The 21764-nt window shown below is 37.0% G+C and overlaps 1 protein-coding gene across 5 annotated transcripts in view; it reads right to left on the reverse strand.

The window, feature by feature from the left end:
• Window positions 1–21764, reverse strand: part of SFMBT1 (Scm like with four mbt domains 1) — a 182305-nt gene that overhangs the window by 99482 nt on the left and 61059 nt on the right. The window contains exon 1 of one of the 5 annotated variants that reach the window (XM_043985621.1): window positions 9902–9923. The exons of the other annotated variants lie outside the window; for them this stretch is intronic. The gene's annotated coding sequence lies outside the window, so the exon portion shown is untranslated. Of the gene's footprint in view, window positions 1–9901; window positions 9924–21764 lie in introns of those variants that run through there. 5 annotated transcript variants of the gene reach the window in all.

Raw genomic sequence — 21764 nt, forward strand, 5'->3', positions numbered from 1 at the left:
AAACCTAGGAGGACTTGTATGAACTGATGTAATGTGCAATGGAGTCAAGAGAACAATTTATATGACTGTAACTATAGTACTGTAGAAAAAAACAATTGTGAAAGACTTAAGAACTCTGATCAATGCAGTGACTCTAAAGGAATTATGATGAAGCATGCTTCCCACCTCTTAATATCAAAGTGATAGCCTACTGATTAGAGAAATGCAAATTAAAATAACTCTGAGGTACCACCTGACACCTATCAGATTGGCTAATATGACAAAAAGGAAAATAATAAATGTTGGAGAAGCTGTGGAAAAATTGGAACACTAATGCATTGTTGGTGGAGCTGTGAACTGATCCAACCATTCTGGAGAGCAATTTGGAATTATGCCCAAAGGGTTATAAAGCTGTGCATACCCTTTGACCCAGCAATACCACTTTTGGGTCTTTTTCTCAAAGAGATCATAAAAAAGGGAAAAGGACCCACATGTACAAAAATATTTATAGCTGCTCTATTTGTGGTGGCAAGGAATTGGAAATTGAAGGGCTGCCCATCAATTGGGAAATGGCTGAACAAGTTGTGGTATATGAATGTAATGGAATTCTATTGTGCCGTAAGAAACAATGAGCAGGAGGAGTTCAGAGAAACCTGGAAGGACTTGCATGAACTGATGATGAGTGAAATGAGCCAAACCAGAAGAACACTGTACACAGTATCATCAACATTGTGTGTTGATCAACTGTGATGGACTAGAATCTTCTCACCAATGCAAAAAATACAGGAGAGGGACAGCTAGATGGTGCAGTGGATGGAGCACCGGCCCTGGAATCAGGAGTACCTGAGTTCAAATCCGGCCTCAGACACTTAACACTTAACTAGCTGTGTGACCCTGGGCGGGTCACTTAACCCCAATTGCCTCACTAAAATAAAAAAAAAAAATACAGGAGAGTTCTAGGGGACTCATGATGGAAGGGGATCTCCAAATCCAGGAAAAAAGAAAAAAAAAAGAACTGTGGAGTATGGATGTTAATTGAACAATACTATTTCTTTTGTTTTTGGTGCTGTTGTTTTTCTTTTTTGAGGTTTTTCCTTTTTGCTTTGATTCTTCTCTTATAACAAGACTAATGCAGAAATATGTTTGATGTCATATATATATATACATATATACATATATATATATATATATATAAAACCTTTATCAGATTACCTGCTGTCTAGGGAAGGGGGGAGGGAGGGGAGAAAAATTGGAAACTGGAAATCTTATAAAAACAAATGTTGAAAACTATCTCTACATGTAACTGGAAAATAATAAAATACTTTTATTCAAAAAAATATCGGGGCAGCTAGGTGGCGCAGTGGATAGAGCACCGGCCCTGGAGTCAGGAGTACCTGAGTTCAAATCCAGCCTCAGACACTTAACACTTAATAGCTGTGTGACCCTGGGCAAGTCACTTAACCCCAATTGCCTCACTAAAAAAAAATATATATATATATATATATATCAAAGTGATAGCTTAGAGATGAAAAATGAGATATGTTTCCAGAGAGCCAATTTGTACATTTGTTTTGCTTGACTATGCTTATTAATTACAAGTAAGGGTCTAAATTTTTTTGGAGGGGAGATACTTGAGAAGCAGTGAGGTGCTAGTGATAGCAATGCAAAAAGGGGGGAAAGAATGTGACAAAAGCATCAAAGATTTTAAAACAAAATAAGAGAAGAGAATAGGTTCAGAAAGAAACAGACAAGTGTAACAATTTAGGAACTTGCTGACTATATTTTCTATTCTTTAAAAGTTGCATATTGGGGCAGCTAGATGGCACAGTGGTAAAGCACCAGCCCTGGATTCAGGAGGACCTGAGTTCAAATGTGGCCTCAGACACTTGACACTTGCTAGCTGTGTGACCCTGGGCAAGTCACTTAACCCTCATTGCCCAGCCAAAAAAAAAAAAAAGCTGCATATAATGGAGATTCATAGTTTCATGTTCAATACCCTTATTTTCTTTTTAATGACCAATGCAATTGGGGGGGGGGGCTGCAATGAGGATTAAGTGACTTGCCCAGGGTCACACAGCTAGTAAGTGTCAAGTGTTTGAAGCTCGATTTGAACTCAGGTCCTCCTGAATCCACAGCCAATGCTTTATCCACTGCGCCACCTAGCTGCCCCTCCCTTATTTTCTTTGTATGTGGAAATGCTTATTTGTCAAATTCAGAATAAAAACCAGAAATTTTTTTTTAAGTGAGGCAATTAGGGTTAAGTGACTTGCCCAGGGTCACACAGCTAGTGAGTGCTGTGTCTGAGGCCGGATTTGAACTCAGGTCCTCCTGACTCCAGGGCTGGTGCTCTATCCACTGTGCCATCAGAAATTATTTTTAAAATTCAAGGGACAGTGATAACAACATTGAAGATACACTGACTATCATCTTAGAGGTTGAAAGCTTCTTAGGGGGAAGGATGCTTCAATATTTGACCCAATCATTAATTTTGCATAAAGACTGTTATGAAGGTTGTGTAATTTCCATGTCCTTCCATCCACTTTTATGAAGAGTAAATATTTAAAGTAAATTAATATCTTGAAGGGTTATATTTCAATTACTGGGATAATTTAGCATTCCAGATGCTTCATTCCTTTAAAGTGCCAAATAAATGAGGTATTAATATATTTTCTTTGTATTTCTATATCATATAATCTTAATAGAATTTGTGTTTAAGTTGTCTTCATTATCCCTGTGAAAAGGAAGGTATCTAATGAGGAAGAAAGTAAATGTGTTATCTCAGCTCCTTTCCATTATGAAAAGAAAGTTTCTTATGTGAACTAAATAAGTGGCAGCAGGAAAACAATACATGCAGTCCCTACAAAAATATGAATGGGAAGAACAATAAAATATAACTCAGTATTATGTAATTATAACAACCAAAGCTGGTCACAGGTAAGAGATGAAAAAATTTACTTTTCTCCTCAATTCTTTGAAGACGTAGGGGAGTATTAGGTGTAAAATGATTCGTGTGCTATCACAATGTGTTGGCTTTTTGTTTTTGTTTTTATCTTTGTTACAAGTGAAGCCTTGCTGAGGCATGGGTATATCCGGGGAAACCTTTATTAAAAGTTTTTAAAAGTTTCAATTTAATTTCTTGGTCACTACTAAGTACTTTTCAAATAAATGATAAAGATTTTCTATTTGTATCACTATCAATTCATTTAGAGCCCTGAGCTCTTAACAGGTATTTGTTTTTAAAAATTAAATGGTTGTAAAGTAAGAGTGGGACTCCATGAGATAAAAGTAAAGAGAGCACTTTCCAGACAGGTAAGACAACCAGTGCAAAGGTACAGAACAGAAACATCACAGACCATGTGTGGAGAGCTGATTGAAGGGAGGTATGGCTAGATCACCTCAGAGTTCAGGAGCGGGTCAATGGCCAATGATCTTGCACAGCATAGAAGATGGATGTTCTTACTGATCTCTGGTACAAACCTGGGTGATACTATTTTACATTGGTAAAAATGAAAGCCCTTGAGAGCTATATAAAAGTCCTTAAATAGCTGGCTAAGATCTTAAGTACTCAATTACAGTGTTTTGGTCTCCTATTGACAGGTGTTAACATAGTGAACATGCCAACATTACTTGTTTATGTGGTGTCCTGCTTCATGTCTGCAGGGATTTTGGAAATAAGAGTTTATCTTCTTCGTAGTAGTTATCTGTAAGTTTTCTTTTTCATGTATTCAACCAACAAATATATTAATTTTTAAAATACCTAACCCATGGAAAAGATTTCTAGGCACTTGTTATCAGAAATATTATGAAAACTATCAATATAACAGACTATATTAATAAAAAATGACCAAAATCACACGATTTTTGTCAATAGATAGAAACACAAAAAGCTTTTGACAAGATATACAACACTCATTCCTACTAATACCACTAGAAAACCTATGAATAAAGGCACCATTCCTTAATACAAGCAGTATTTATCTAAAACCAAGAGTCAGCTTTATTTGCAATGGAAAAACCTAGAGCTCTTTTCCACAAAATCAGGGGTAAAGTAAAAATGCCCACCAAAACTACTATTTGATATAGTGTTCTAAATACAACAAATACAGCATGAAAATGAAGTTGAGGAAATAAACATAGACAAAAAAGAAACAAAATCAACGCAGATATAATAGTTTGCTTAGTGACACTAAAAGTAAATTAAAAGTTAATTGGGGGCAGCTAGGTGGCACAGTTCATAAAGCACTGGCCTTGGATTCAGGAGGACCTGAGTTCAAATCCAGCCTTAGACACTTGACACTTAACTAGCTTGTGACCCTGGGCAAGTCACTTAACCCTCACTACCCTGAAAAAAAAAAACTTAATTGAAGGGGGCAGCTAGGTGGCACAGTGAATAAAGCACCAGCCCTGGATTCAGGATGACCTGAGTTCAAATTCGAACTCAGACACTTGACACTTATTAGCTCTGTGACCCTGGGCAAGTCACTTAATGCCTCATTGCCCCCCCCCAAAAAAAGTTAATTGAAACAATGAACAACTTCAGCAAATACAAAATAAATCCATCTTGCCATCTAGGAACATCTTTGTCAGCTTCAGCCTAAGAATTGACTATGCACCATACATACTCCTAGGTGCTAGGGATGCAAATACTAAATCACAACATTTACTATTCTCAAGGAGATTACATTCTACTAGAGGAAAACAACATGTACTGATAAAAGATACAAAAACTATACAAAATGACTATAAAATGGGAAAAGAGGGATGACCTAGTGACAAAGAGGAATCAGAATAAGTCTTGTGGAGGAACTGACACTTATAGGAAACTAGGGATTCTACAAGGAGGATATGAAGAGGAAATACATTCTAGGGATTGGGGGGAGGAAGAAGGGAACAGTAGCCTGTACAAAGGAACAAAACTCTTTATACCCTCCCCCAAACTCACTCCCTTTTCCAAATTTCCTTATTACTACTGTGTCACTTCTACCAGTCACCCAAGCTTGCAAATTACGCATTTTCCTCAGCTCATTCATCACTCTTACTCTCCCCCACATATTCAATCAGTTGCCAAATCTTAATCATTTCTCTCTCCACATTTCTAGCATACATCCCTCCTTTTCATTTTCACAGCCACCACTCTAGTCCAGGCCTTCATCACCTTGCACCTAGACTACTGTAATAAAACCTCCTAATCTGTCTCACAGCCTCAAGTCTCCAATGCAGCCTTCACACACAGCTTCCAGAGTTATTTTCCTAAAATTCATGTCTGACTTTGTCATCCCCTACTCAAAAAACTCCAGTGGCTCCTTATTACCACTAGGATCAAATATAAATTCCTTTGTTTAGCATTTATGGCTTTCATAGTCTAAACCCCTCCCAATCTTTTCTGTCTTCTTACACATTACTGCCCTTAGATGTTTGCTATTCTTCACACCTTGTCTCCATACCACTACATTGGCTATCTCCGCTATGCCTGAAATGCTCACCCTCATCACCTCTACCTCTCTTAGACTCCCTGGCTTCTTCAAGACTAAGTTCTTTTTTTTTTCCTTTTTCTTTTTTTTGGTGGGGCAATGAGGGTTAAGTGACTTGCCCAAGGTCACACAGCTGGTAAGTGTCTAAAGCCAGATTTGAACTCAGGTCCTCCTGAATTCAGGGCTGGTGCTTTATCCACTATGCCACCTAGCTGCCCCCTCAAAACTAAGTTCAAGCACCATCCTCTCTACAAGAGACCTTTCACAGTCACCCAGGCTACCAATGCCTTCCCTTCAAGGGTTACCTTGCATCTACTATTAATGTATCTTATACTTGTCTGTATATGTACATGTTATATTGCTGAATGTCCCCATTAAAACAAGGAACAGGGCTGTTTTAACATTTTCTTTGTATCCAGTTCCTAGCATACAGTAAGGCTTCCAAAATGCTGGCTGCTTGTTGATTGATCCTAATTTGATTGAATAAATTTAAAGACAGGATACAGCCAAGGGAGTTTATATTTTGAACTAGAGGAAACTAGTAACCATTAAAGGGCAGGAGGTAAAGAACATGAATTTTTGTTCACTGAAAAAAAAAACATTAAAAAATAACAATCACTGTATAGACTGGGACAGTAATCTAACAAAATATCTGGTTCTGTTTTGTAGCTTTCCGGGACTGGATCAAAATAGCACTACTTGCTTTGCTATACATACTATATCAATCAATCAATTGCCTTCATCAAGCATCTGTTATGCTCTAAGTACTACACATCTGAATTCAAGGACCCTTTGCAATAATAATCCTTGGCTCACAGGTTGGGAAACATTGGACAAGAGTTCCCCACTGCAACTGTTCCACTGTCCCAAGCATCAGCATCCTATTTCTTCAAACACTAAGAAGATGATTTCACCTGACTGGAAAAATTGAAGACTTCTATGAATTCCCTAAATTCCAAACCTCTCCATGTCCTTATCTATCAACTCCTTCCCTCTAGTCTCAAAGGAAGGGTACTCCTCCTTTTTGCAAAGGTCATGTGCCCTGTGATGCTATTCCCCAGCGCCTCCTCCAAGATCTGGCTCCATCAAAGATCCCAACCCACTCTTCCATTCCTACAAAGACAAATGGATCTTTCCTTGATTAAGTATTTCTTTGTCCCTACCCCCTCTCCTCAAGTTAACTTCTCTTTCTGGTCCCCTTAGTGACTTACTTATACAAGAATAGCCTAGAGGAATATTCCAAGACTCACTTTCTTAGCAGCCACCTTCCATTTTATTATATATTATATACATAATTGTGTACCTATCTTCCCTGTTAGATTGTAAATTCCTTAATAGCAGCACCTGCTACTTTTTTTGATCCCTAACACCCATGAACAAGGAGTCATTTACACACTGTAGTCACCCAATAAATGTCTGTTGAATAGAACCACACATCCTTGACACAAAGTTACAAATAAGCCAAAGAGAATGGGAAAGATGTAGGTCAGGAGTCAGATGGTTAAAGCATGTTACTAATAGTTTCTAATAGTTTCCAATATTATCCAAGAAGATAATACAGATAAGATATTAAGAACATATGGCCAAAAAAAAAAAAAAAGAAAGAAAAAGGCAATTATGTAGGTCATGTATTAAGGATAAGAGAGAAAAGACTTGACAGCCCACAGAGTTTCTTGGTACCCTGTAAATAAATAAGGTACTAAAGGAAGGGCTACAGTGTTTTATATATTTCCTCTACTGAGGGATTTATGGGAAAATATGTAGAAGAATCATACTAGAGGAGAAGTCATGCACAAGTAATGGTCTGCATTGATAGCAGGTATAATTCATACCAATGAAATAATGAACCCACCAAATTACTAAATTAATGGAGCTTTACTGCAGTTCCAAATTAGCTGAATTTTAAACCTTTATATTTAATGCTTCTCCCTAATCTGAACCCATATATGAACAATATCTTTTAAAGAAAACCAGCTTCAAAACTGTCATATCATCTTTTATTCTCTCCAATTCTCATCTGGCCCAAGTAATTCCAACACTCTGTAATAGCAGAAATTTTACATTAAATCTAAATTATGGTAGAAGCCCATTAAGTACTTGTTGAATTAAATACTTTCTAGCACAGACCTTGCTGTTATACTGCAAAACATGCCTAACTTAAAATGAACTTTCCTGGTGTATTAGTTATAATAAAGTGAAAGCTCAACTAAATCACACCTCTTGGACTAGGTAATTTGAGACAACTAGAAATACAAAACTGAAAATCAACTTCTTGTACTAGGCAATATTTCAAGTAAATTCTTGGTACACAATTGGAAGCTAGCATACTGTTGGGTTTTCATTTTTCTCAATTTACATAATTTAACTATACAATTTTTAAAATTGGTTCTTTAGCAATTTTAAGTTTGTTACAATACACCTAAAGCATATGTGTATGCAATATAACACACTCAAGATATAAGATCATTCAATAAAACTTAGGTTCATTCAAAATCTGTCAGTTTCTGGAATAGGAATTAGTATTATAAAAATCTAGAGCTTTGAAAGTTTACAAAATGATAAAACTGAGAAATCTTATGTGGCTATATTGTCAGTAGTTCATTTTCTAAAGAAATGGTACTAAAAACAGAGTTTTAAAAGACCACATTTGAAAAAATAATAAAATACTTTATTAATTAAAAAAAAAGACCACATTTGTATCTAAAATCATTCCACTTGCTTATGTAATAAGGATATGGTCCTCCTTTGCCACGGTCACAAGAGCAGTCATTTGGGCCCCTTCCCTCCAGGGTTTTTAGTGCCTCACAAAGGAAGTGTTAAATATTTGAATGAATGATGGAGAATATCAACATGGGCTAGAGTAATCTGGAAAACTTCATGGAGGAGATGGGGCTTAAGTTAGGTTTTGAAGGAAAGGTGGAAGTGTGTTAGGTTTCAGGTGGGCAGTTAGGTGGCGCAGTGGATAGAGCACCAGCCCTGGAGTAAGGAGTACCTGAGTTCAAATCCGACCTCAGACACTTAACACTTACTAGCTGTGTGACCCTGGGCAGGTCACTTAACCCTAATTGCCTCACTTAAAAAAAAAAAAGGTTTCAGGTGTGGGGAGGAATGAACAAAGGCTCATAAGAAACATGGCCCATCTGATGGACAGTAAGAACAGCTTAAACAATAAGCAGTACATAGTGAAAAAAAATTAACTGCAACATCAGCATCGGAAAACATATGTGATTAACAAGATTTTAAAAGTCACTGATCCTTTACAAGGGATAGGAGTTCTTCAGTCTTTCCTTTCTACCTGCTTCCCTTACACCCCAAATGAAGAACCACCACTATAGAGACATCACCAAAGAACCAAAAGAACAAGTTAAGCCTAAAAGCAGTTGGTTCTCTCATTTGATCCATTGAAATGACAGCCACGTAAGCTTATAAAAAGACACCCTGGGGAGCACAGAGAAGGAAACAAGAACAACACTAAAAGAACATGCAGCTCCACCTCCCCCCCACACACACACAAAAAAAAATACCTTGGGCAGCAGTTGACACCTGAAAACCTTAATACCACCAGTTGCTAAGGCAAGGAATGACACATTCCAAAGCAGGAAGAGGAAAGGCAGGGAAGGGATAAGACCAAGAATTATTATCAGAGAGCCTTAGACATAATCTTCAGGCCATGACAAGAAAAGAGAAGAAAAAGAAAGTTCGCAAAGATATAGCAAGAGGCAGCACATAAGAAGTGCTCACTAGCATACTGTTACAAGGTCACAAAAATTCAATCTATTGTATTTATCTCTAGTCCCTTCATCAGGGCAGCCTTGTCAAATTGAAAACTAGGTATTTCACAGAAGAAAGAGAAGAAACTAGCTCCGGCAGAAATTCCCTACCTTTAAGATCACAGGTAGAGATGTACTAATTAATAGCTAGGAAGCTAACACCTGGTTTGGAAAGCTCTATGCAAAGATGATTCCAGACACAGAGGGTTTCAGAAAGGAATAATGTGAGGTACTAGGCAAGTGGAGCGCCTCTAAAATAAAATTAGCATCTAGCTAGAAAGTCCAGACCCAAGAAACCAGATTTTTCCAGACTGACACTCCCCTAGGCAAAATCACTAGAAAGATTTCTAAAAATAATAAAATTTAACAACCCTCCACTTTTCATACATGTGTTATTGAGATTTATTCAGAATAATTATGAAAAAGATAAAAAGAATAATTATGGTATCATACATGTATAACCCATATCTGATTGCTTACCGCCTCAAGGAAAGCGCAGGGGAGGGAGGGAAGAAGAGATAAAAATTGGAACTCAAAACTATAAATAAAAATGTTTATTACTTTAAAATATTTAAAAGTAAAGATTAGAGGGGGGCAGCTAGGTGGCACAGTGGATAGAGCACTGGCCCTGGAGTCAGGAGTACCTGAGTTGAAATCCAACCTCAGACACTTAACACTTACTAGCTGTGTGACTCTGGGCAAGTCACTTAACCCCAATTGCCTCACTAAAAAACAAAACAAAACAAAACAAAAAACAAAAATAAAGATTAGAAAAAGAATAATTATGGTTTAAAATAGGTCTAACCTATGCCAATAGTTACATAGGTCTATAACTATACTTTTTTTTACATTTATATATTGCTTTATTATTTTTTTGTGGGGCAATGGGGGTTAAGTGACTTGCTCAGGGTCACACAGCTAGTAAGTGTCAAGTGTCTGAATCCAGATTTGAACTCAGGTCCTCCTGAATCCAGGGCTGGTGCTTTATCCACTGTGCCACCTAGCTACCCCCTGCTTTATTTTTCTTAATAATAAACATTTTTATTTAAAGTTTTGAGTTCTAAATTTTATCCCTCATTCCCTCCCTCTCCTCACCCCTCCCTGAGGCAGTAAGCAGATATAGGTTATACATGTATAGTTATATAAAACATCACCATATTAGTCATTTTGTATATAAGAAAACTTGAATAAAAGAAAAAATAAAAGTGAAAAATAGCCTGCTTCAGTCTGTGTTCAATGAATATCAGTTCTTTCTTTGGAGGTGGATAGTAGGCTTCATCATTAGTCCTTTGGGAATGTCTTAGATCATTGTATTGCTTATCATGGTTGATTTAACAGTTCTTCAAACAATACTGCTGTCGCTGTGCATGATGTTCTCCTGGTTCTGCTCAGTTAATACAAGTCTTTCCAGGCCTTTCTGAAGTCATCCTGCTTGTCACTTATTACAGCCCAACAATAAGCGCAGCTTATTCAGTCATTCCCCAACTAATGAGCACTTCCTTGATATCCAATTCTTAGCCACTACAAAAAGGGCTGTATAGCTATTTTAACCAATAACACTCAAGGATCTTTTTGGGAAATTTAGACTTCAGAGAAGAGCTGTTTCAAATACGTGGAAAAGGGGGGAACCAAATATGTACAAAAGGTATTAAATTGACTCTGTAAGACATAACTGATTTTGTCTTGCAATCTACAGTGAGTTAGTGATTTCCATTCAACCTAAAGATACATTTCCTTTCCTCTTCTATTAGAAATGATAAATATGAAGACTACAACGAAGCATTATATGAACTGATGCAAAAAAGTAAGTAGAACCAGGAAAAAGAGTACCCAATGACTACAATAATGTAAATGAAAATAACAATAGCAATCAAAACAGACTGCTTTGATAATGACAGAGCTTGAACCCAAAGATGAGATATGTCAATGCACTTACCTCACATCTTTGAAGTATTAGGGGACTAATCTTTTCTACACCCACTCCTCATTTACCAGCTCTTACTGAAATCTGGCTTCCTCCAATGACAGCCTCCCTGGCCACTCTTTTTATTACTGGTTGCATTTTCAGTCATTCCCTTCTGCTTACTGGCCAAGGCAGGGGAATTGGATTATTCCTTGCTCCCCATCACCACTTCCATGTTTTCCCCTTACCGTTACCACTCAGAAAACTCTCTCTGAAGTTCATGTTATCCATATCTACTATGCAATCAAAATCCTCATGGCTATTTTCTATAGAACCCCTACGGTTACTCCCTGTCCTTCCTCAATGAGTTTGGTACATGGCTCACTATTTTTATCTCAAATCCAAGGACATTTAACATACATATTACCTACCACTGCTAGGTCCATATCCCAGAGACATCCCCAAAAAAGCAAAAGGACTCATTTGTACAAAAATATTTATAGCAGCTCTTTTTGTGGTGGCCAAGAATTGGAAATCGAAAGGATGTGCATCAATTGGAGAATAGCTAAACAAACTGTGGTATATGGTTGTAATGGAATATTATTGTGCTACAAGAAATGGCAAGCAGGATGATTTCAGAAAAACCTGGAAAGACTCACATGAACTGATGAACAGAAGTGAAGTGAACAGAACCAGGAGAATACTGTACACAGCGACAGCACTACTGTTTGATGAAGACCTGTGAATGACAGCTATTTTAAGCAATACAGTGATCCAAGACAATCCCAAAGTACTAATGATGAAGCACATTATCTGCCTCTAGAGAAAGAACTAATATTGTTTGAATACCGATTGAAGCATGCTATTTTTCACTTTCTTTCTTTCATTCTTTTTTTCTTTTATTTGTCTTCTTATACAAAATGGAAATGTTTTCCATAATTGCACATGTATAACCTATATTTGACTGTTTACCATCTTAGGGAAGGGGTGTGGGAGGGAGGGATAGAATGCGGAACTCAAAACTTGAAATAAAAAAATTTTTTTTAAAACTGGAAAAAAACCCCACCATATTTATTTCCACTCCCTCAAATATCCTAACCACTCAGTTCATCAACCTACTCACTACCCATGAGCAACCTCTTCCTCATTTGAGCCACACAAAGATGGTCACACACCTGATCAATCTTGGATTACTCTCAAATACACAACCTCCAGGTACATTATAAAATCCTCTTATTTGACCATAATCCATTGGTTTTTCACCTATTCCTCTACCTTCCCTTACCAAACCCTATTCTTTCTAGAACCTTCAATTCTCTCCCAAGCCATCTCCCCTGAAATAACCCATTCTCTCCTAGTATCCCTATCCTGACTGCATGGTGAATCAATTCGACTGTCTTCCTCTCTTGAATTCCTATCCCCTTATCATAGCACCAATTTTGCCCTGCCATCTGTCAGCCTTGGATCAGTCCCACATCACTCACTGCCTTTACTTTTATATACAAGCAACTGTACAAAGGAGGAAAAAAGCATGCAACCATTTTGCCAGGGTCTACTACAAATTTGGGCCCTCAATAGGCAATCATATTATACCTCCCTTATCAATTCACTATCATACCCTCCACAATGACTCTTCCAAACCTTTTCATTCCTCCTCAAGCCTCCCATATGCTCCCCTTCTTCCAACCTCTCAGCTGAAATCCATGCCTCATACTTTGCAGAAAAAAATTGAGGGTGTTTGCCAGGAACACCCCCCCCTCCCCGCCTTTCTCATTTTCTATCATTCAGATTGCTTTACGTCACTATCTCCTCCTTCATTCCTATCTCACATGATGAAGTAGCCTTGCTCCTTCCTAAGGCTGACCTCTCTACTTGTTCAAGTGATCCCACTCCATCCCTTCTCCTTCAACAGATTGCTCCCTATGTCATACATACTCCATCACTTTCTAATCTCTCCCTCTCTACTGGCTCATTCCCTACTTCCTATAAAGATGCCCATGTCTCCCCGATCCTGAAAAAAACAACCACTTGATCCTTCTATCCAAGTTAACTATTACCCAGGGCTCCTCATTCTTATGTAAAAATCATATGCTTATATATATATGTACATAAAACCACATGTGTTAGAACATACATGCACATGGGCAACAAGGGATAATTTAGAATAAGAGAAACTTATTTTTTGTTGTTTTGGGGGGGAGGTTGTGGGGGTGGGTTTTAAATTTTTATTTTTTTTAGTGAGGCAATTGAGGTTAAGTGACTTGCCCAGAGTCACACAGCTAGTAAGTGTTAAGTGTCTGAGGTCAGATTTGAACTCAGGTACTCCTGACTCCAGGGCCAGTGCTCTATCCACTGCGCCACCTAGCTGCCCCATAAGAGAAATTTATAACCAAGATTTTAGATTTTTTTAAGAAATAGGGATTAAGGAGGGGGGGGGGTCTATCAGGAAAAGTTGTGTTGAAACAAAATGTAAAATCAGTAAGATAAAGCTGGCTTTAATACAATTCTTCTGTTAAATGGCAGACCAGTCTGACACCTCACATACTTGATCAATCAAGTGCACACATTAAGCAACAAAGAAAGCTGGAACAAGGCAGATCAGTACTTTTTAAACGGTCATAATGAAAGAACACCAAAACCTTTTCATCAGGAAAGCTCAACTTCAAGCAGAATGCAAAATTGAAACCAAAAATGTGGTACCAAAAATATACTAGAGACCTTTTCACATGCTAATAAAGGCTTAGAATGTTAAGCAACATACCGAGACTGCCCCACCCCTCAAAAGTGCTCTAATCTGATTCTAACAGTGTTCTGAATCAATTTAATATTTTTTATGGACTTGTGATTTTCTAAAAGACAAAACTCCTTCCAATGATACAGATCAGCAATTCATCTGTACTCTTAATCTCAGAAAACTGTCTAGGGGCATTGAAATGAAGTAAACTCCTATAGTTAAACGGTTAATATGTGTCAGAACAGGATTTTAATTGAATCCAAGTCACAGGATCATAAGTTTAGAGGTGAAAGGTTCACTTAGTCTGACCTCCTCATTTTACGTAAGAAGAAACTAAGGCACAGAGAAGTTAAGGCCCTGCTTCAGAGCAATAGTGTTTGTACCCAGGTATTCTTATTCCCAAACCAGTGCTTACCACTGCATCATGCCATTTCTCTCCAAAGCCAGCATTAGACATTACCTAATTTTATGTATCTCTCAAAATTTTCAAATATATATTTACCTTGTATGAACCTACCCCTTCACACACACACACACACACACACACACACACACACACACACACACACACACACCTTTTGAAAAAAATTTCCTGAAAACCCTCTGATACACTGAATTACCTGCATGAAGAGCAAGAAGAACTCAAAGGTCTGACTGAGAAAAATAACCAAACAAACCTCCCAAATTCTTTATTCTCACAGTTCAAGCACACATCTTCTACCTCACCTCTGAAAAATCTAGTGGTCTCGGAATGTGATATTATGACTACATATTCTCTGGCTTGTGAACCTTTGAATAAAAACTGGAAGCAGCATAAAAACAATTACAGTTCACTGAAAGCAGATGGCTCATTTGAAGAGGATGAAAACCTCAAATGAAGCTAAGCACAATAGGAAATAAAATGAAATGGAGCACCTGATGCTCTAGACAATTGAGCACTTTGCACAGGATCACTGAGCAAATCAGGAGGGGAGCAAGGAACATAACCCAGACCCATTTTTTTGCAGAGACCAACTACTTGTAAATAATGAACAAGTATAATAATATATTGTCCAGAGAAGGAAAATCAGAAACCTGACTTTACCAGCACCAAACCTGACTTCACCTGGTACCAAAAAGAGGTAGGAAAATTCAGCACCACAGAGACTGGAGTTTTTCTTCCCCTACCTCCAAATCCCTCCATCCCATACACATCTTCTAACCAAAACTGATTCACCACTGGAGAACTAACTACTAAGCTATCCTACCATCTTTCCTGCCACTGCCCCCTAGTTCTCCAAGCCTTACCCTGACTTGCCTCTAGACCACTAGCACTGTCATATGACTTAGTGATGTAACCAAAGGACTCCCTGGATCTTTCCAGCAATACTTCAATTAAACATTCTTTTATGAATTGTTTCCCCTAACTAGAGTGAGAGCTCCTTGAGAACAGGAAGCCCTCCCCAGCACTAAGCACAGTGCTCTCAGTGGCCCAGAGACATTAAATGATTTGCTTACATTGGTAACCTCTGACTCCAAATCCAGAACTCTGAAATTCCCAGCCCCCTTCGGTGGGGAAAAAATTCAATTTCTCATTCCTTCTATCAAAGTTATGAATTTCCATGGCATTTAGTGGGATTTTAATAAAAAGAAAATATAACGCCACAAAATGTCTGCTTTTCTAGGATAAGAATTTGCCTACTTACTCCTCCCTCCAGTAATCAGTGAAATGCCAACCATGTATCAAATTCTCATAACATACTTCTACTTCACACTTTATTACATCAAAATAATAAAATAAAGTATTTTTACAAATCCCCAAATGTCTTATTGTTAGCAACAACCTCTTAACTACTGTAATGTTTTCTTATTTCACAAGTTAGCAGACAAATGACTGATTCCAGTCAATGACCCAGTTACTTATGGCTATTTCAGAGTAAATTAAATTTTATAAAACCCATATATGAAACCTTTTCAGTCTTTCCAAGTTCAAACAGTTTTTTATTGTTTTTCAAATCTGGCTACTTACTCTGAGGTGATTATTTAAAGAGTCGTTAGATGCTAGTCAACTCTGTTGTAATTGCACTAATCGGGCAAAGATCACTAGGAGAGTTCCTTTCCTCAGTAGCCACCAACTTTATCCTAAGTCGTCCTATTTCTTCAAGTAAAGTATCCTTTTTCTATGAATAGCAGGATGACAGGATGAAGAAGGGAATAAGAAAGGTGTAGATGGAACAAAAGAAAATTGGTTATCAGCTACTAATTAAAAAAAAAACTTTCACAACAAATACCCTAACATATTAACAAGTTGTTGAGTTTTGATTTTTCTATATACCTAAAACTTTTTTATAAACAGAACATGAGTTATATTAAAGCTCACTTCTCCACTGCAGATAACTGGTATAGGGAGAACACCAATATGAGCAGAGCTATACAGAAACACAACAAATATTGCTAACCCCATATCCCCAATCTTTTAAAAATTTTATTTTTATTATTAAGCACCAAAAGAGAACATTTTCATATACAAAAGGGTATGTGAAACTATGTCTTTATTACATATAGCTTTATTTTTTAAAAGAATATAACAAATTCAACATTGTACTTTCAAAGTTTTCCTAATAGTTTCCCCATGAAATTTATTCTGTGTTCTATGTGCTTATCAAAATATTAAATAACCTCCAGATTGCTTTTCTTCATTTTTTAGGGAGGGAGGCAACACTATCCTTAGTTCTTTCTCCCTCCTTCCCAAATATCCTTCCTTAACAGATTTAAAAAAGGAAAAACAATTCTTGTAACAATTAGGTATAATCAAGCAAAATATGACCACCTATTTGCCATGTACAATATATGTCTTGTTCTGAATCTTGGTTTCATCACTCCTCCTGTCTACAGGTGGGTAGCATACTTCATCATCAATCCTCTGAAGTCATGATTACTTACTGCACTGATCATCATTCTTGTTTACCATTACAAGCCTGTAGTACAAATTGTTCTGATTCTGCTCACTCAATTCCATATCAATTCATACAAGTCCTCCAAGGTTCCTCCAAATATCTCCCCTTATTTCTCATTGTACAATAGCATGGCACTGCATTCATATGCCTGAATTTTTTCAGTCATTCACCAACTGATAGGCACTCCTCTTTGTTCTCCAGATCTTTGCTCCTACAAAAAGAACTGATATATTTTTGTACATGTTGATATTTTCCCTCTTTCTCTGAGCCCTTTGGGGCATAGGCCTAGTAGTAGTATCACTGAATCAAAGAGTAGAAGTAATTTAGTGACTTTTTGGACATATTTCCGAATTGCTGGATCAATTCATAGTTCCACCAACAATGTACCAGTGTGCCTTTTTCCTGCAGTATCACCAAAAATTGTCCTTTTTCTTTTTTAGCATCTTTACCATTGATAGAAGAGAGGTAGGCCTCAAAGTTTAATTTCTCTAATTACTAATGATTTGGAGCACATCTTCATATAGCTACTGATTGCTTGGATTTCTTCCTTTAAGAATTTTCTGATGATGCTCTTCAACCATTTATCTTTTGAAGAATAGCTGTCATTCTTATGCATTTTAATCAGTTCCTTATATATCCTGGATATCAGGTCTTTTTTCAGAGGAACTTGATGCAAAGTTGTTTATCTAGTCTTGTTAAAGTGAAACTCTAGGGTAAATCTGTATTTTGCAGAGCTGACTGACACCTTCATGATAGGAGTTTATAGGACTTTCCTAATCTTAACCTAAATATTAGGCAGGCCTAAGAAAGTTCCTTTCAGCCAATAAACAAACATCTACTATGTATCTACTATATGTCAGGCACTATGCTAAACATTGAATATATGCCCCCCCACCCCAAAAGACAGCTACTGCCCTCAAGGACCTCATAGCCTAATGGGGAAGACAAGCAAATAAATACATACAAACAGGCCATATGTTTTACACATATACACATAAGTGTGTATATGTGGGGGGGAATAATTAAGAAAAAGAAGGCACTAGAATTAAGAGGAACTGGGAAAGATTTCTTACTGAAACAGAAGCAAAAGCAGTTCCCCAAAAGGAAGGGGAAAAGACAACCTAAAAGGTGTAGCCAGTTAATTGGCTGGCTACCTACGGTTTCAGGGTTCACTCACAAAAGAGCACTCTCTGGAAGGGAAAAGGCTGAAGAGCAGATGCAACTAAATAGAGAACCAGTAGATGTCAGCATAGTAAAAGCAGCCCAAAAAATAACATTTTAGTCCAGCAGCTGATACTAACACCTGAATGAAAAGGCAGGATCAACATAAGTAAAGTGTTTGAGTGAGTAAACAACTATAGAAGCATGAGTTGTCCAGGTTAAGTGTATTCCCTACAAGTGTTTACTATTTATGTTTCCTCTCCCACAGGTGTTAAAGAATGTATATGGGGATGGTTTCCTTGTTTTACCTTGCACTATGCTTTAAATGTCTTTTTTGTTCCATGATTATGAAAAGTGGCATCTCATAAAGCAGAGGAGTGTAAAATCAATTTAAAGAAAATTTGGTGAGAGACCCAATTCAGCAAAGTCAATCCAAGGACATTAAAGGATGAAAACACTCCAAAGAAACAAAAATAAGTCTCACGTAGAAATGTGAGATCTGAATCTCTCATGGAGATGTTAATGGTCAGTGTAAGAAGAGTGCAACAAGGTGATGAGGTACTGAACTACAGATGTGATTGTACAGCCCAATGTCTGGCACACAGTAGGTGCTTAATAAATGTTTATTGGTTAAAAGAGAGATTACCAATGGCTAATAAATTATGGAGCCAGGATTTAAATCCAATTCTTTTGACCCATTTCAGCATACTATATGTTTATACCTTGGTGCCTTCAAGTACAAAGAGAAGGAAAATGACTATGAAAGACTATTGACTTAACTGATGTAAACTCCTTGAGCGGAGGGAGTTTTAGCTTTTCAATGTACCCTTAGTGAGTAACACAGTGCCTGGCACACTTAGCACTTAATAAAAACTTGATTGATTTTTAAAAATGAAATTAAAATAGGGGTGTTTTGCTGTTGCACCCCAAGTTTTATGGGATGTTTCCATATGACTTGTAACTGAAACCTTCCATATGTCCTATCTTTCCTTGAGAACAGGAGCTATTTGACTCTTCTGCTTGTAGCTCCAGTGCTTGGTACAGTATTTTACATGCATTAAGTGCTTAATAAATACAGTCATTCATTTTTTTTTAAAAGAGTGCAACATACGAGGAGTTTCAAAGAACAAAGGTAAAAGATGCTATACGGGAATGCACAACAGGAAAATACAGACTGGTGTCATGTTAAGAATGAAGGATTACAGGCAGAGGGAGACCAAGTGCTCCAATGATATACTCATGATGTCAAGAGAAAGTCAAGAAGGCCTCTGGCACACTGGGTAGACTCCTTATGGTGAACTTTATGGGAGAACATGGACAAGAATTCATGACTGACAGGTATATATGGATTGCAATTTGGATGACCAGAGATAAACTCCAAACTGATGAGCTTACACATCCATCTGAGAACTGTTTTAATTAAATGCGTTCTGCTTTGATTACTAATGTGTAGTTTAATGTGGTTTGACAAAAGAAAAACATCAGTGAGGATTCATGAGTTATACTTTTTACCATACACTGACTGACACAAAGCATATTCTGAACCAGGTTAAGTTTTCAAGGACTCGTTTCTGATGAATTATATTCATATAAGTTCATATAAAATATCACCAACACAGTCCTAAAATTATAATCATAGACTAAACAAAATAATGTTCAGAATTTTGTAAATGAAAAATTCATATGGTTTTCACTATAGTTTAAATCCAGTGCCTCGTGAGGCTAAACTATCAAATATATATACTAAAAGTATGAAGTCCAAAATAGTGCCCTATCTAAGCTAACTTTTAACATCTCAAAAAATAACTGCTAAAAGAAAACTCAATCAAGCCATTTAATCCTACAAAACAGTTCTCCTTTAAGAGAACTTAACATTACATTCTATCTCATCTTCACTATTTAATTGACCCCTCTAGCATCACTGCTTCGAACTCTCCTTGCCTCTTGACTGCTTCCCTATTGCCTTCAAACATGCCCATGTCATCCCCATCCCTCAAAAACCCCTCATTTGATCCATCCATCCCCACCAGCTATCATCCCATATCTCTCTTCTCTTTGTAGCTCAATCTCTTGGCCCTCTACAACAGGTGTCTCCACTTCCTTTTTTCTCTTTCTCTTCTTAACTTCCTACAGTCTGACTTCAACTTCATCATTCAAGCAAAACTGTTTTCTACAAAGATATTAATGACCCCTTACTAAACTGCCAAATTTAATAGTCTTTCCTCAGTTCTCATTCTTTTTGACCTCTCTGCATCCTTTGACAATGTCAACTGCCTTTGATATTATCTTCTCGCTGGATTTTCATGGCACTACTCACTCCTGGTTTTTCTTCTACACATCTAACCACTCCTTCTCAGTCTCCTTTGATGGATCTTTATCCAAGATACTCCCATCAACCATGGGTGTCCTTCAAGACTCAGAGATGAGCCCTCTTCTCTTCTTCTTCTATATTGTTTCACTACTAGTAATAAAAGCTTATTTTTTTTAGCACTTTATAGTTTACAAAACACATTCTCACAACTACCCAAAATTATCTCCATTTTAAGGCTAGGAAAAAATAAATGCCAGAAATATTAAGTGACTTGTCCACAGCAATAGCAACAACAATAATAATATTAAAGTATTTATGTGGCACTTGATGGTTTAAAAAGCACTTTACAAATATCTCATTTTATCCTCACAACAACCCTGGAAGGTAAGTACTATTATTGTCCCCATTTAACAAGTAAAAGAAAATTAAGGCAAACAGAAATTAAATAATTTGCCTAGGGTCGCACAGCTGCTAAGTGTCTGTATTCAAATTTGAATTCAGATCTTCCTGATTCCAGGTCCAGCACTCTATCCACTGTGGCACCTAGCTAACTATTATGTGACAGGCACTGGCTTAGACACTAAGATTAAATGAACTGGTAGAAGAATAAATTAGTGATTTAAATATGTTTGAGGGTACAAATTTATTAGGATAGATGGATCAATGAAGGCATTAACACAGAGACTGATTGCTTAATCAATTACTTATTATTAAAAACTATTTATTTTGGAGACAATTGCTACCTTTGCTGCAATTAACACAATCCTAGGACTATCAAGCTTTGGAGCCAGGACTCAAACGTAGGTCTTCTGACTCATAATCTGGGAATACTTCATTGTACTCTATTTCTTACTACACACTTACATAAAGAACAAGTGGTTTATTTCCGCTTAAATTTAATTCAATACTTAGTGATTGGCAAAAAGGCAAAATTTTCAAGGTTAATTAAGATCAATAGATTTTTTTAAAAAATCTGAATCTCTGATTTCATTTCTCCCTGAAAGGAAAATGCCTCTACCAGTGCAGAACCAGGAGAACATTACACACAGTAACAGCAGTACTGTACAAAAACCAACTGTGAATGACTTAGTTATTATCAGCAAAAGAATGATCCAAGACAACTCCAAAGAACTCATAATGAAAAATGGTGGGGAAGGGAAAAGAGAAAGTCGTTCTAAATACTAATAATGTCTGTACCTTTGAAATAATTCAGAGTTAATATTTGTTAATGCCTCTCATTTCTCTACTACCCTTCCAATTCTTTGAATGAAGATCATTTTGCCCTCTTGTTACTTTTATTCTTTTCACTAAAGAAAGAACTTGTGTGTAGCCTAGTACTGTGAAAGTTACTATGAAGTTATAAGATTGTTTAAAATAAATGCTTAGAGTAGAACAATTCTCTCAATAGGCAACGATCCAAAGTGTGGTCTCAACAATAGATACAGACAAACAAGGAAAATAAAATATTCTGAAGATTCAATACAGTTTACTTTACTTTC

The sequence above is a fragment of the Dromiciops gliroides genome, chromosome 1 (assembly GCF_019393635.1).
Source record: "Dromiciops gliroides isolate mDroGli1 chromosome 1, mDroGli1.pri, whole genome shotgun sequence".
Taxonomy (NCBI): Eukaryota; Metazoa; Chordata; class Mammalia; order Microbiotheria; family Microbiotheriidae; genus Dromiciops; species Dromiciops gliroides.